The sequence below is a fragment of the Sciurus carolinensis genome, chromosome 11 (assembly GCF_902686445.1).
Source record: "Sciurus carolinensis chromosome 11, mSciCar1.2, whole genome shotgun sequence".
NCBI classification, from domain to species: Eukaryota; Metazoa; Chordata; class Mammalia; order Rodentia; family Sciuridae; genus Sciurus; species Sciurus carolinensis.
This window is the reverse complement of record NC_062223.1, coordinates 85,071,103-85,087,832: the sequence shown is the minus strand read 5'-3', so window position 1 is coordinate 85,087,832 and position 16,730 is coordinate 85,071,103. Positions and strand designations below refer to the sequence as shown.

At 39.8% G+C, this 16,730-nt stretch overlaps 1 protein-coding gene across 2 annotated transcripts in view; it reads left to right on the top strand.

The window, feature by feature from the left end:
* The window catches only part of Rab30 (RAB30, member RAS oncogene family), a 79,951-nt gene that overhangs the window by 21,095 nt on the left and 42,126 nt on the right, over positions 1-16,730 (top strand). Inside the window, exon 1 of one of the 2 annotated variants that reach the window (XM_047516438.1) lies at positions 7,114-7,176. The exons of the other annotated variant lie outside the window; for it this stretch is intronic. The gene's annotated coding sequence lies outside the window, so the exon portion shown is untranslated. Of the gene's footprint in view, positions 1-7,113; positions 7,177-16,730 lie in introns of those variants that run through there. 2 annotated transcript variants of the gene reach the window in all.

Here is a 16,730-nt window from a genome sequence, read left to right as displayed (position 1 = left end):
TCTTACTGTTGTAGGATTGAGTATTAAGTTTCAATATGAATTTTGGAGGGGGACAGAGACATTCAAACCATAGCACCCTTTACTATGTGTTGGAATGTGATCAGTGAGGCAAGGAAGGACCAGTGTCATAGGGATTAGAGATGACTTCCTAGATAGGGTAACTATGGCCAGGAAATAAAAGACGGTAAGATTTGTGTGGCAAGGAGGAAGGTAGGAAGGTCAAGTCAGGTGAAGGGAATAGAGAGCAAAGTTGTAGAGCAACTTTGAGATCCAACCTTCACAAGGAATGCCTCTCCAAGGGCATGGCTCTATAATCATAGGTAACTCATACGTCAGCAGTCTTAAGAGCAAAGTCTAAACCAAGTTCATGAAATTGTAGTACTCCGGACAGGGACTCACTCATGATTCATTCAGTAAACATTTATTTAACACATTCTTCCAGGTGCTATGCTAGGCACTTTATGTATGTCAGCAGATTTAATACCCCCAACAACTCTGGAGTTATTAATAGCTCAATTAACAGATGTGGCAGTTGTGACTCAGATGAAACCTGCCCCAAATCACATGACTGGTAGGTGGCCGAAAAGCAAGACTTGGCCTGAAGCCCATGCTATGTCCACTTAGCTACACTGCCTCCCTTTGTGGGTGAGTGTGGAGTGACGTCTGCTTTTGAACTCAAAGTCCAATTGGCAGATGACTGCCACCCCTTGTCATCTTGCTGCTTTTGAGGGTCCTTTGGCTGAGTTATCTGACATCCCTGGGGCTCAGTGTCCTCATCTGTGAATGAAGATTTGTATTAAACCAGATTATTGCTAAGTTTCTCCCAGATCTAAAAATTCCATTCATTCATCAAGCACTAATTTAGTGTCTACTATATACCACATATTCTGCTGGTGGGTACTGGCAGTTGAGTTTTGGTGGGGTACTCTTCTTGCCTGAACAGAGGTTATAGGCTAGTGAGGGAAGCAGAAACATTACGGTCATAACACTGGTAATGGTATGTACAGAGGACACTGGAGCATAGAAAAGGGGCACCTTACCATGTCTTTGATAAGAGGATGTTATAAGGAAATGATCCTAAAACCCAGAAGATAATATAGAAGACCACAAGAACCTCATCCTTCCTGTTGTTCCTATGATCATGAACATACTACATAATTGAGTTTAGTAAAATTTTTTTGAACTCAGAACTCCTTTTCATTTTTGTGAAAAATATAATTGAATTTGACAGTTAAGTGCAGTTATGTACTGAATATGAGGTTTTCAAAATATTTTTAGTTGTAGGTGGACACAATATTTTTATTTATTTTTTTATGTGGTGCTGAGAATTGAACCCAGTGCCTCACACGTGCTAGGCAAGTACTCTGCCAACTGAGCTACAACCCCAGCCTGGGATTTCCTTTCAGACTGGAGAAGGATTATAAAGTTAAAAGAGACCCGTTGGTTACATTATTTTTAAGGGGATTTAGAAAGCCTGGAGCATACTAGTAAGAGACCCAAGGACCAAGAGTTATTTAAGATGTTTACAACTAAAGTCACAGATGATTATGCTTTAAAGAAGGGAGTGAAATGGGCAAGATTCTGGGTGAGATGTATGATTTTCTCAAATTACTAAGGACTAGTGAATTACTAGGAATTAGAATTACTGAGTATTAGAATTCAAATACTAAGGAATTGAGTAACTAGTAAGTCAGGCACTGTGCTATTATTTGATCTTTTCCATAATTCTGTAAGGTAGGTGTTCTTATTCTTGCTTTTCAGATACAGGAACTGAGCTCAAAGATATTGGGTCTTGCTTAAGGTCACAGCTAGCAAACTGCATGAGGGTTCAAAATCAGGTGTGTCAAAGTCAAGCCTTTGCCTCTTCCTTTACCCCATGCTTTTCCAGGATCCTATACATTTGTATTTCTGGAGGAACTGTGCCAAAGCATGAGGTCCCCCCATCCCTGGTCCACGCAGAAGGGTCACACTGGTCAGTTACACACTGGTCATGAAGGACAGTTCTTCAAATTTTTCTAACACACTAGAGGAAAGATAGCTCCTCCAACTTCCTGGGTCATCCTTCTGAGGTAGTACAGCACCAAGTGTCAGGGATAAATGTCTCTTACTAAAGCATTAACTGCCCCCGCCCCCTTTTCTTCCCCAGGTAGTATATGAGTATTTGGTCTTGGTAATTTGTCTCTTAGAAGTGACTTATTAGTATCTGAGAGAATGCTGATCAAGGCCAGCTAGGTGTATGTGTTCGATCCCATCTTCCTCCCCAACAAAGGATAGTTTCAACTTATTTCTCCAGATTCTATCTTTGGGGTCCTGAGAAACATTGTCATGTGGTTCTCAGAGGCCTTCACCTACAAAATTCTCACAGGACCACATGGGGGTCTGAGCACTTCTAATCATCTGCCTCAGGGTCTTTCCTTCCCTCTCAAGGTCCCTGGTGGGCATGTTTTTCTGGCTGACTTTGGAGTTAGACCATGCATCTGTCCCAGGCCTTTAAACTCTCTAGGGAGTTCCCACATATCATGCATGAAACATGAAAAACCAACCTCTAACATAGGTTGATGAATTGCAAAAATGAGGAAAAGTCTCCTCTATTCAGGTTGTTTCTCTCTCCTGGTGCTCCAGAGTTTGAGCCACAGTGAAATGGACAGAGGGTCTGAGTTCAGGAGTTGGGAGCTTGAGTCTTGGCTTAAGTCACACATTCTGGAGCTATGAGCATTGAGTTGCCTGAGCCTGTTTTCCCAGCTATAAATGAAGAACTGATGATGATCCCAGCTTCCTTCTCTTATTCTGAGAGTCAAATATTGAATATGTAGTGTAAAAGGGCTTTATAACAAGCCTGTAGAATGTGTCACAAATGTCAGTGTTTGTTGTGATAGACCAAATTGGCTCCATGAGAAATCTCTCTGGATACTGTGCAGGACACACACTCTGTCATGACTGGCCCCTGTTCCTGCCAAATCTGATCATTGCCCAAGGAGACTTTCATAGCATCATTCTCCTGTTTATTTCTGTAATCTTCTCATTTATAACCTTGTAAATGCTACTAAGAAGCTTTGATGATTCTTGAATATTCATCTTTGAAAACTCTGTTCGAGCTTGTACACTCACTCCCAGAACTATTTATATTTACCCCAGAGTAATGATTTGAATTCTTGGAGCTGTATGTGGATCCATTTCCCAATAAATTCTGGGACAGCTATTTATGGGACAGCTGGCTGTTTATGATAGGTGAGGATCTTGCTTGCTGGAATTCTGAATGACTGAGAACTCCTGAGGGCATCTTAGTAAGTAAAGCAGGGCTGTTAGGACTTCCTGCAGGTTTCTGGGAATGCAGAGAATGGGGAAGAGAGTACCTTACCATAGTATTATGAGCTCAAAGCTAGAAGCCCTTGGAAACTGAAAAGGGTTTTTGTGTATTGTCATCAGTTTGTTGAAATTGTTACCGTGTTCTGAGATATTTTTAGGTCTTCCTTAAATACTTGTTACAAACTTCCAACTTTTTTTGCTTCAAATGATTGCTGTTCATTCTTCCTGAATATTAGTTAAAACTTATAAATGTAAGGAATCCCAATCCTCACTGATAAAGAGGGAATTTGTGGGATGGATGTTGAGATATTTTATGTAACTATGGGATGAATCAGCTGAAACCAGGAGGTATTAGAGTAGAAAACTGCCTAAACAGACTTAATACAGATGAAGTTTATTTTTTTTAATAAACATGGCTCTTCCTGATTAGGCTGCTTTTAATGTTTCAGGAACCTTCTATCTTGTAGCTCTTCCTCCATTCTGAGTTTTCTTCTCTTAATCTGCAATTGGAGGAGATTGGAGGATCTCATGTAGGAGGTTTCCATGGGCCAGGTCTGGAAGTGGCTTATCTCACTTCTGTCCTCATTCCATCCACTATAATCAGTGTGTGGCCCCACCTAATAGTAAAGGATGCTGAAAAATATGGCCTGTTTGCACAGAAATTAAAAGAAAAGGTTTGGTGAGTATCAAACCAGGTTGAACTACAGAGGATCTCAGAAAACTGTCAAGAGTCTGTCTCTTGTCATTGCTTCTCTGCTACCATGGCAGGGATCATGGCTGCCAATTTACTCCTGAATTCTAAATCTCACTCTTGTTAACACCGGAGAAGAACTGACCTAAGTAGAGAATCGCAAAGAATAATGTTTGGCTCCGTTCAGGTCATGTGACCAGTGTGAGCCAATCACTAGAGACCAGAAGAGCTGAGTGATTTAGCATAGATGTATCCCTGAGAGCCCCTCTTGGACTGCTTATAGGCAAACGAGAGGCATTGTGAGATACAGTCATCCCTTTTTGCCACTCTTTAAACAGGTCGCCTTCCCTTTTCCTCTTAGGGAAAATTTTGCAGTTTTACAGTGATCTTTCCAATGTTCCTTGCCATAGGCACAGCAAATGATTGTATTTCATTGCATTTGTGATACCATTTTTTTAACATGTGCTACTGTTTGACGCACCACTGACAAAGAGAAACTCAGGTTCCATATAAACTATAACACGATGCTAAGGTGCCATCCATTGTAAAATACATCCTAATTTCCAAGCTGCCAAAATAAAAGGAAAAAATTGTTTTTAGAACTGATGAAAGATGACATTTATTACTCCACAACAAAGATCTCAACTTTCATGCTTTGGTACTACTGCTCAATTTGTTTCTTCAGTTCGTTCATTAATTAAAAAAACCACTCATAGGCCAGGGAACAATGACTAAGAAAGATTCAGGTTCTGCTTCTTAGCTCTTACTGTCTGTCCCCTTTATGGCCTGTGTTAGTCTGATTTTCATTAATGAACACTTAATGAAGCAGCTTATTATGAAGAAAAAGAAGTTTATGTAGCTCACAGTCTTGGAGGCTAAAAGTCCAAACAGCATGACTCAGGCTCTGGTGAGGGCCCTGTGGCTGATGGCAATGGTGGGAGTGCTTGTGGAGTCAGAAGGCAACTCACTCTCATGAGAACTCACTCTGGGAGACCAGGGATCCCTTCGTGGGACAGCACCCTCCTAGGTCCTCCCACTAGGCCCCACCTCTTAAAGATCCAAACCATTTCCCAAGGCCATCACCCAGGACTGAGCTTCCAACACACAGACCTTTGGGGAGACAGAATATTCAAACCACGGCACTCACTATCCTTTCTTTTCTTCTCTCTTGCTTATATTATGAAGTGCCAACTGTGTGACAGACAGTGTGCTGGACATTGAGGGTTCAAAAAAGAATATGATGGGATTCTTGGCTCAAGGGACTTTCAGCATGGAATAGTAAGGGGATTGGGGTGTGGGGAGATAATCATACAAACAAGTGAGTAAATGAAGAGTTACAGGTCGTCTTGTCAAAGTCTACAAGTCACCATAGGCTCCTAAAATAGGGGAATGGTCACTTCTACCTTGAAGGGTGAGAATGAGTGTGCATGCTTTCAGTTAAGATGTTGTACCCTACTACAGCAACAGAGTCATGTTTTGAATATCAATGTGTAATTATTTTGAAAGATACCTGATAACAATCAGGTAGGCCACTGTGTTTTCCAGAGTTTATTTGAATCACCTCAAACTTCCTATTAAATTTTGCCTTCAAAAGGTACACGTGGGTCTCCTTTCTTAGTGCAAACATTAATGAGTAGTCAGATGACTTTTATAGAAACAAAATGAGGAGATAATCAGATTTATTTTATTGTGGAAGCATTCTGTATCTTAAATATACCTATCTTGAAAAGGATTCTTTTTAACCATGCTATTGATTTTCAGGCCCAGTGGGTATGCTGGGTCACGTGCTCCAACAGGCAAAAGGGCAGGGGCAGCCAAGAAAGGCCATGTGGTGACTCAGGATCATGCTGGGTCCCAGCAGCAGACATTACAGGAATGGAATCTGGAGAAAATGTGGGTGAGGCTGTTTGGGCCTGGGATCAGAGAACAGTATGGCAGGACCTTGCCTCAGAGGGTCCCAGAGCTCAGTCAGTGTGAAATTCTCATCTCTTAGCAAGGATACCAACTGAGGTTGAACCCATTTTTATTGGTTAAACTCAAAGTAAACAACAAGACTCTGGGAAGCAAAGAGATTTGTTTGAGGTTCATAGAAAGGCCAGTGGAGAGAGCCAATATCTGTCTGTCTATTCTGGCAATGAGAAAAAGCTTACTTAATGAGACAGGGAAAAGATCCAAAATTAAACTATCCTCCTCTCTTCTGGTTTATTGAAGAGCCTGGAAGTGAACTCTGAGATATTGAGATTTTTTTTTTTTTTAAACTTTCCAAGCCAGTTTGTCCAGAGCAGGGTACTTGGCAATGGTGTCAGTTGGGATATGGGTAAGGCATGTGTATCTACCTTATCATTGGGCATAGGGTCCTTATGGAAAGAGGCAGGTTTTTCTCTGGTACCCTGAGAAAGAGAGCTCCAAGGAGCTTCTTTAGGGAAAAGGAGAAAGGGTAGAATCTGTAGATCAACTTTGTGATTTCTAGGTAACAGCCTGAGTGTAGTATGTGGTTGGAGGTCACTGCAGTTGTACAAGGTGAAGCTTGATGGAAGCATGGGGAAAGCACCCTCAGCCCTCTTCAGGACTCCTTGTGAGCATATAGAAAGAGGAGGAGCAAAGGAAAAGGAGAGAAAAGCATCCTTTGAAATCAGCAAAAGATTTGTACTCAGCAATGATTTATCAGTGTACTGAGGAGGAACATTAAAAGAATAATCGCTGGCTATTTATTTTGGAAAAGTATGTTTAGTGTGAGTCAAGGCAGGGAGCTTTATTTTCTCTTTTACCTTGCTCTCACTTCCATTAGTGTTAATAGGATCATATATTCTAGACTTTGCTTGGCTTATTGCCCTGACATAAATGTTTGGATTTCTTGTTTTGGTGTTATATATTCTTAACAACAGAGAGAAAGAGAAACAATGTTATGAGCTAAATTATCCTATGTGCTTTATTGTGGATAGGATTTCTTTCTCATGTCCATGACTTTTAAGATTATCTGTTCTGATGATCTGTTTCTGATAGCTTCTACTAGATAGCTTTATAATTTGCCAAAGAGGGTTGTTCAGGGGAAGGCTACAGAGATTTTTTATTTGGTGAAACGAGGTGTGTCCTGATTTTGGTTATCTAAACTCCAGGTCATGTCATCCAGAGGCCCAATATACCATCACTGGGGCATCCATCCTGAGGGCATTTATTAGGTGAGCATTTGATAACCATTGACTCAACTTTCTTTCTTGGTGCGGGATTTAGTTCTTAGGGTTGCTGATGCAGAATCCATTTATTCAATTAAACAAATAGCAGCTGAGCTCCTGGTGTGTCTGGGGTATTATTTTCAACTTGGAAATACTGTGTGTGGAGAGGTAGAATCAGATTGTGATTCAGGGAAACCCAGCAGAATTAGAATGCTAAAATGTTAGGGTTTGAAGGGACCATAGAGATAATCAAAGCCAGAGTTCGTAAAACTTTTCTGTAAAAGGCCAGAAAGTAAATATAGTAGGCTTTGGAGGCTACATATGGTCTCTGATAGGTACTATGTTTTGTCTTTACAATCATTTACAAATGTAAGCAGGGGTGGAGGCATTGACTGAATTTGACCATGAGCCATAGTTTGCCAACCCCTGGTTTATTAGATTCCCCTCATTTTACCAATGAGAAAACTGAAGGCTGCGGGTTGGGGGGATGACCCCCTCCCCCTAGGTCATATAGTCAGTCCTTGACACAGCTGGATTGATGACCCTTAGTAAAGGATCTTGAAGTCAGACCCATAGCTCAAAATACATAGGCATTTTGCAAATGTATAGTTTTGGTCCCCAGGAATATGAATCTTAGTTAATTGTTACATTATTGGTATCTACCTCATTCCAGGTACTATATTTAGGACTGAGGATGCAAAATTCAGTACAACAGGGTCCAGTTCTCATTCAGCTTTGGTGCAGGCAGATAAGATGGCAATGTGGAAGGTGGCTTGTAGAGACCAGTAGTACATAGGTAAAAGCACAGGAAAGCACTGCTGCCTCAGGATGTGGACCCTTCTAGTGTGCGCATGAAGGAATCCATCCATTCATTGCATCTCTCTCACTTATGTTTTGGAAGCCACTACCCAACCTAAAGTAGAGGAAAAGGTGCCCAGCTTCACCTGAAGTTGCTTATTTCTTTCCTTGGGTACTAATGGCTTACATACATCCCATATATACAGGGGTAGGTAATAAGGTTAAAGGAACCAAAATGAGAAAAGATTCAGGCAGCCACCAGAGAAAGATGGTTTATTTAGCAATAGCTTTGCAGCATAGGTTTATCTGAGCAGTGACATTGAGACACATATGAAACCAGACAAAATTGAGCCTTTTAGTATTGTAGTGCTTGAGAGAATTTTAGGATCATTAAGCTATAACTTGCGATTAAATAGATAAAAAGTATGAGACCTAGAGATGTTAAGTTATTTACTCTGGGTTATGCAACCAATTCATAGAATCTTGGGGTTGATTCTAGATTTTAAAAAGGTACATAGTAGTAGCTGGGTGTGGTGGTGCACACCTGTAATCCTAGCAGCTCAGGAGCCTGAGGCAGGAGGATGGGGAGTTCAAAGCCAGCTTCAGCAATGGTAAGGCACTAAGCAACTCAGTGAGACTGTCTCTAAATAAAATACAAAATAGGGGTGGGGATGTGACTCAGTGATTGAATGCCCCCGAGTTCAATGCCTGGTATCCACCCCCCCAAAAAAGGTACATAGTATAACAATTCAGATAATAATAAAGATAAATAATCACAGCCAATATTTATCCAAAGTTTAGTATGATATATATATAGTAACATTATTTAAGTCTGGCGATAATTCCATGTATCTTCATTTTATAGCCAGGGAAACTAAGCTTGGAGAGATTAAGTAAAATTTGCCCAATGTCATTCAGGCAGTTAGTGGTAGAGTCAGGATTCAGGCCCAGGCTCAAGTGCTTAACCATGTACCTGCTTGTAACCCTTTATTCCAACTTGGCTGAGTGCTTGGACTGTGCTTTTTCATTTGTTTGTGAGCGGCTTGTGGGCTAAGGACATGTCCCCTTCACCTGTGTTTCCTCGCTCTGGGCCTAGCATTGTAAAATTTGCCCATAAATGTTTGTAAATGAAAAAAATGAAAGAATAAGTGTATACTTCTCTAAACAGTTGACATTCCTGATGCCCAGTGCCTGGGAACTCAGTGGCTGAGCCAGACCCATATTCAAGTTCACTGATGTCTAGTCCTTTTATAAGACAGAGAGGCTAATGTGCAGATGTGGGCCAGGAAAGCTGTCTGCTCTGCAGATGTTTTTATTTTTTACCACATCCATCAATACTTTGAGACTTAATACGGACAGTAGAATTCTCTTTGAACGTCAAAGTTTTCTTGAAAACATGACAGCCTAGTTGGTTTGTCTGAATTTGTTGAAGTTGGTGTAGGCAACTGGAAGTTTCTCTCTGTGTGGGATACCTTCTTCCTTTTGCATAGCCACTTTAAGATTTTGGTTTCAAACTATATTCTGATGCATCCTGGGGTTTGTGGGGCAGAGAATTGAGGAACTCTATAAGAGAAATCAGGCATGGATTTAGCTTCAAGCCAAATAATGCCTAAAACAATATCCTGCTGCATTCATGTTTTAGTTCTGACAAATGAGAACAAGCAACTCATTAAATGTATAGTATCTTGCCATATTTTCTTCCCTTTCTTTTGTAAGCTTAATGATTTTCTCACTTGACAATGGTAATGCATAGGATTGCTCCACTGGAGATTTTTGAAGTAAAACACTTTGATAAAGATTTTTAGAGATTGTTTTTTAAGAAAAGAATCTGTACCTATATTACTATTTTTTGTAAAGAATGGTATGGGCTTTGTTTGCCATTCATAGTAAGCAGAGTTTCTCTATATGGCATATAATAAAGCCAAGATGCTTGAATTTTAGTTCAGAAAGTTGTATCCTTTGAACCTAGGTCCCTGGGTTTGTTCATATAAGTCAATACACAGCATTGATAATTGCTGTATATCACTTGGGGGAAAATCCAAATTAAATGAAGGAGGCTTTCATTAGACTGTAAAAAAAACAGATTTAGTTTCCATTGGTAAGATTCTTTAGGGATTTTCAGAGGGAATAGTGTAATACAAGATACTCTTCTTATTTGCAGGCCATTGAGAACTCCCTTAAATAGAGAAACATATGAATATTTGTTTTCTAACAGAATAGTTCAAAGACTGACCCGTGTTTCTTGGCAAAGCTTTTTTCTTTTCATGTCTCATTCAACTTTACACAATTTTTTTTTTTCTGATTATGTCAGGAAGAAAAACCTCACTTAGCGATTGCTTGCTATTAATACCTACCTTTAAAAACTCCTTAATTATTAATGGGTTTTTCTCATAACTCTATCTGGGTATACCCCTGGTTTACTGCAGTTTTTATTTGCTCCCCTTCCCCTTCAGTAGCAATAGTCCATTGCCTCCAGTAAGAAGGTGGGGGCTGGCAGGAAAGGATGAGAAGGCTTTGTTTACGACCTGGTAACTTCCTGTTATCAGGTAAAATATTCTGTACCTAACTTTTTATTTTGAAAAATTTCCAACAGATGAGTACAAAGGACATTCAAAACCCTTCACTTAGATTTACTGATTGTCAGCATTTCACCACATTTGCTTTATCTTTAGAGAAAGATAAATAAATGCATATTTACATTTTGGAGGGGGACATATCATGGTATTCTATCTTTTTTTTTCTTCTACATCACCACAATACCATCATCATGCTCTAGGAATTTAACATTGATTCCATGATATTGTCAAATACACAGTCTGTATTTCAAATTTTACCTTGATTGTCTAACTTTTACTGTGTAAAAAACCATACCCAAACTTAGTAGCTTAAAACAGCCTCCACTTTTTAATGCTCATAGTTCAATGGGTCATTTGGGTGATTCTTTTAAGGTGGCTCAGGATCAACTGATTGACTAGAGTTCCTCATACATCTACAGTCAGCTGCTGGATCAAATAGGGGTTGGCTGGTGTCTGTTGGCCTCAGTTCAGATGGCTTAAGTTTGCTTAGAGGTCTCACATCTGCTCCAGAGGTCTGGAATCTCTAGCAGGCTGGACCAGACTTGTTCCCATGGCTTGCATGCAGGTTCCAAGAGAGAGTGAGCAGAAGTGTGCAAAGCCTTTTGAGGTCTAGACTGGAACTGGCACAGCATCACTTATGTTGTAGTCTTCTGGCCAAAGCAAGTCACAAGTTCCTCTTGATGGGAGGATCTAAAAATTCGTATTACTCAGGGGCATGGATACCAGAGCATGAGTAACTGAAGCCATTTTTGCAAATGATCTGTCACATCCCTATTCTCTAAATAATAATGTTAATAATATAACTGTTGGTTTGTTTTACTCCCAGGATGCAATTAAGGATTATACATTAAATCTAGTTATTATCTATCTTTAATTTTTTTCTTTAGTCTCTTTAAATCTATAAGTGTCTATAAAGAGGTTGTGTGTGTGTGTGTGTGTGTGTGTGCGCATGTGCGTGCGCATGTGTGTGTTTTATGATATTTTAAAAATTATAGGCCCATTGTCTTAATTTTTCTTAATTTCAAATCTGAATTTATGTCTCCATGATTATATATAGGTTGAACTTTTTGGGCAAAAATGTATATTTCCCATTGCATCACAAGAAGGAGCATATAAGAGTAGCTAATCTAGATTACTGGTGATGCTAAGTGTACTCATTTGACTGAAGTGAGGCCTGCCAGATTTCACAATCACAAAGGTACTATTTCCTGGAGATAGAGTTAAGTCTGGACATTTGATGTTAATATTTTTATAATCACATGAATATATATTCATTAGATACCTGCTGCATATCTAGTCTATCTAGTTTAGTATTATGGGGAATCTGCAAGAATGGTAAAGAATGTTGCCTGTCTGAAAGAGTATAGTTTTCTTGAGTTATTCTTTTAAATACTAAAATAGTCAAAAAATGGTAGTTCTAAGTTAGTGATTGATTTTTAAATACTTTTTTATTGAAATATCATGTAATACAGAAAACTGCACATATCATGTATATAGCTGGATGAACTTTTCAAATAACATTATCAATATAACCAGCAACAGATTAAGAAACTGAATATACCTAACATCTCAGTAAGCCTGGTTTTGAACTGTACAGAACTTAAATTCAAATAACTGTTGTCCTTTTCAGTGTCAATTTATGAATGATTCAAGAGTAGCAGTATCATTTTAAGCTAAAAATGGTGTTATCCAACTTGATCGCTCTTTGTATTTACCAAGCTTGGTTCAGACTGACTTTTTACAATGTCCATGTATCAGAATCTTGCCTTTTTTATTGCTGTCTCAGAGCAGAAGGTGACCTCTACCTTCCTTATGCATTCTGTCTTGTGTCCTTCTGCCTTTCTGGAGTCTGGTTTCCTATTTCTTTCTGGTATCTTCTCTACTATCTTCTATCTTAAGCTTTTCCATTTCTTTTGGCTCCTGCTCCTTACCTTATACATTTATCCTGTCCTTTTGCTTCTCATCAGACTACTGTTTTTTCCCTCTTCTTCCTTTTATTACTAAACTTAAAAGATGGCCTCATTTTCCTCTTTAATCCATTCATCTAATTGCCCCTTGAAACTTGGTTTCTTTCCTTCCCAATTCTAGTGATAGTCATTAGCAAACTCCTAATTACTAAGACTCGTATTTTTCAGCCTTTGTCCTCTTAGATTTCCATTCCCTTTGGATATCTTACTATGTTGTTCAGCTTTTTACCACTGTAACAGAATACTTTATCACTTAACAAAATCAGCTTGTAAAGACAGAAGGTTTGGGCTGGGGATATAGCTCAGTTGGTAGAGTGCTTGCCTCACACGCACAAGGCTCTGGGTTCTAATCCCCAGCACCTCAAAGAAAACAAACAAACAAAAAAGACAGAAGGTTTATTTTGGTTCACTCTTTTGGACATTCTGTCCATGATTGATTGGCCTCATTGCTTTTGGGTCTGTGGCGAAGCAGCGCATCATGGAGGGAGTATGTGTGGGAGCAGAACTCATCACTTCATGGCCACAGAGCAAAAAAGAGAAGAGTGGGACCTGGGGCCTACAATATCCCTCAAAGGTATGCCCCGGTGACCTCAACACCTTTCCCTAGGCCCTGCCTCTTAAAGGGCTACTATTTCCCAATAACACTAAACCTCGACACATGGAACTGTAGGGAGACATTTAAGTCCAAAGATTTCTCAAAGATCTTTGAAATATCTGTTCCCTTGGCTTCCATTTACTGTGTGCTCTTGGTTTCCCACCTACTGCTTGGAATGGTCTTCTAATAGAAAGACTTCCCTGAGAAAGAACAGTAGTAATTCTGACTTCTTCTGGGCTGCGTATGAGACTGGCATTTCTTAGGACGTTTTTATGTTGGCATGTATCTGCCTTTTGAAGATTTGGTTTTAATGGCAACTCTCAAACTGAGGTAAATTATCTGTAACACCAGTTTCTTGATACTGTGCTTGGTAGAAACTCAACAACTGTTTGTTAGAATCATTCATTTTATTATTCATTCATATGCTCCATAAATATTTATCAAGTATCTAGTCAGTGAATTGAATTGTTTGTTAAATTCAATAGTAACTTACTTTTGTTCAAATTACCTAAATATGGTTTTCCCTTTTTCTTTTAACCTTTATTGAGGTTTATTTATTTTTTCCTAGTTTTGATAATTGCTAGTTATATGACTTATTGTGTAGCCTCTGGAAATCAGTTCTGTAATTTTTAAAACAGGTATAATAATAGTGATTATAACTTTGTGGGTTATTTAAGGATTTGATGACAAATATGCCTGTGATATATGCCTATCATATAGTTATGTGTCTATAGTAATAGATGTTAGCTATGATGATGATGATGATGATGATGATGACCACCATAGTGCATTAGACATTGCTGTTTGGGCCTCACAGCAAACATCCTGAATGAGGCGTGATTTTTCCCTTTATTTGAAAGAGAAACTGAGACTCAGAGGATTTAAATAACTTGCCAGAGGATACGGAGCTAACAAATTATAGATATGTAATGTCCAATTCCATAACTGTGCCTTTCCCCTACACCGTAAAGCCTTTGAGCATCTTGCATGACACTTAGAAGTGAACTAGGAGTCACTTTACAGTGCCTGAGATTAGCCAAACTTGTTTTCATTTGCCTTCTGAGAGGTAAGAGATACCAAAGAAGTTCTGTGCTGTTAGAGAAACTCCAGTCCAAAAGACAAGATTAATTTTACTGTAAAACTACAGAATTTCAGGGTTTAGAGGATTTTAGGCAGTGTCTGCCCACCCAGTTGCTGAACTTTAATCAACTAGCCAAGGAGTCATCTGCTTTGTTCCTTAATACTCCCAATAAAGGTTAAGTCCTCATCTCCCTCCACCCAACTCCCAAGGCAGCTCACTCCTTCCTCTGCATAGCTCTGACCATAAGATGATACTTCCCACATCAACCTGAGTTCCTTTCCTCTGTCTGCCTTTTGCATGTCAGTCACCATTTGTCAATGATAGCCAAATGAAGTAAGTAGAACCTGTTTCCCGAGGCAACTTTCAGATCCTTGCAATTTATTCTCTATTTTAACCCCCAACCACATTCTTTTCATTATGCTAAGCAGCTTCATGCCTTTAAATTCATAACTTCTCTCTCTTAATAAATGGTACTACCATTGGCCCAGTTGGCTCAGTTAGAAACCTAGGAGTTTGTTCCCTTCACCATACATATACAATCCAGCAGCAAGCCTTTTTCAGTACTATCCCCAAATATAAAGTCCATCTCTACTACCATTGCCCTGGTCCAAGCCACCATCTTCTCTCCCTGATTCCAACTCTTGCCTCCTCCCTATAATACCTCCTTCACATAGCAACCAATTTTAGCCCTTTAAAGCACAAGTCATATCATGTTGCTTTTCTGATTAAAAAATTTTTTTGAAGTATTTTTTAGTTGTCCATGGACCTTTATTATTTATGTATGTATGTATGTATGTATGTTTGTTTGTATATATATGCTGTACCGAGAATCAAACACATGCTAGGCAAGCCCTCTACCACTGAGCTACAATGCCAGCCCTTTGTTTTGTTTTTGAGATGGGGTCGGTCTTGCTATGTTGTCCAGGCTAGTCTCAAATTCCTGGGCTCAAGCAATGCTCTTGCTTCAGTCTCTGGAGTAGCTGGGACCACAGGCGTGCTCCACCATGTCCTGCTTAAAACTCTCCTTTGATTTCTTATTGCCCTTAGAGCAAAATCTAAACTCTTTTCCATGGTCAAGGCCCTGCCTCATCTGAACCATTCCATCTTCCCTGTTGATCACTCAACCTTGGCAAGTAGTCTCCTTTATGCTTCTGGGACGTGCCAGACCTTTTCCTGTAGCCGGCCCTTGCACTTCTAGTACCTTCTATATACTTTTCTTTTCCTGGCTTACAAATGGCTGACTCATTCTCCTCTCTCAGGTCTCAGCTCAGATCCCACTTCTTCAGAAAGACCTGTCCTTATCAGTCGTCTTAGGCCCCAGTCTCAACATTCTATAGCTCTTTCCAATCTGCATGGTCATTGCTCCTCGTAAGAAAACAAGATTTTTAGTAACTGGAACTATGTCATGTGAACAGTTACATTCTCTATGATTGGCACAGTAGCTGTTTCATAGAGAGTGCTCAATAAACATCTGAGGAATAAATGAATGGACTCATTATTAACTGAATGCAAGTATGTGGAGTCATAATAAAAACATTTGAATTTGAGCTTTGCCACTTTCTGTGTGACTTCAAGCAAATTACATTACCTTTCTGGATTTCAGTTCCTCATTTGCCTAATATCTATCTTATTTACCTCACAGAATGTTGTGAAGGTCGATTAAGACATCAGCTGTGAATGCTACAGTATCTGGCACATATTAGGTGCTGAGTCCACCTTAAAGCCTAGTGTTTAATTCTGAACATGCGTAGAAGCGGTTTGTCAAGTTTCATCTTGATTAATGGAACTGTTTGGTATGCCTGTGTGTGTATGGCCATAAGCCTGAGTGTTAGATGCCCTTCAGGTCACACTTGCCTGACTGGAAAGACAGTTCTAAACTAGGGTATGCACATGATACCCTATGAGCTTTGTGGTGCTCAGTTGGATAACCCAGAGGCACTAAGCCCAGAGCCTTCACTGGGGTGCTAAACACACACTCCAAAATTTAAGTGATCAAACCTGACACTGTATGGCCCATTTCTTCTCAAGATGGATTGGGATGCTCTGTCTAGACAGTCATTTCCCTTGGGAAATCACAGTTGCTCCAGCGGCATGCGGTCTCCTGTTAAGAATACAAAATGGCCTGTGAGCTGTTGGGGTGGGGGCTGCTTGGAGGTTGTAGGACCTATGAGTAGAGCCTGCAAAGGAGCTGTCTTTGCCTCTGCTCAGGGGAGCCAGCATCATGGTAGTAACCTTCTCCTTTACACACATAGCTATCAGTTGTCCTAGAGATTCTTTGCCTCCACCAAGGAGCGCTAGGAGGAATTGAAAGCCTGGAACATGGATTTCCTGCTAAGAGGGAAAGCAGAAATCTCAAGGTGACCTGGCTTGCTTGGAGGGATGGCTTAAATGGTTTCCCACTGTAGGCTGTTTGATGTTTTAAGGTAGAGGCTCTAGAATCAAATAACCAGGGGGTTCAAATCTGGTGATGCTGTGTCCATGGCTAAGCTTAACATGTAAGGCTTAGTTTGTGTATTATAAAATCTGAATAATAATGACTCTTA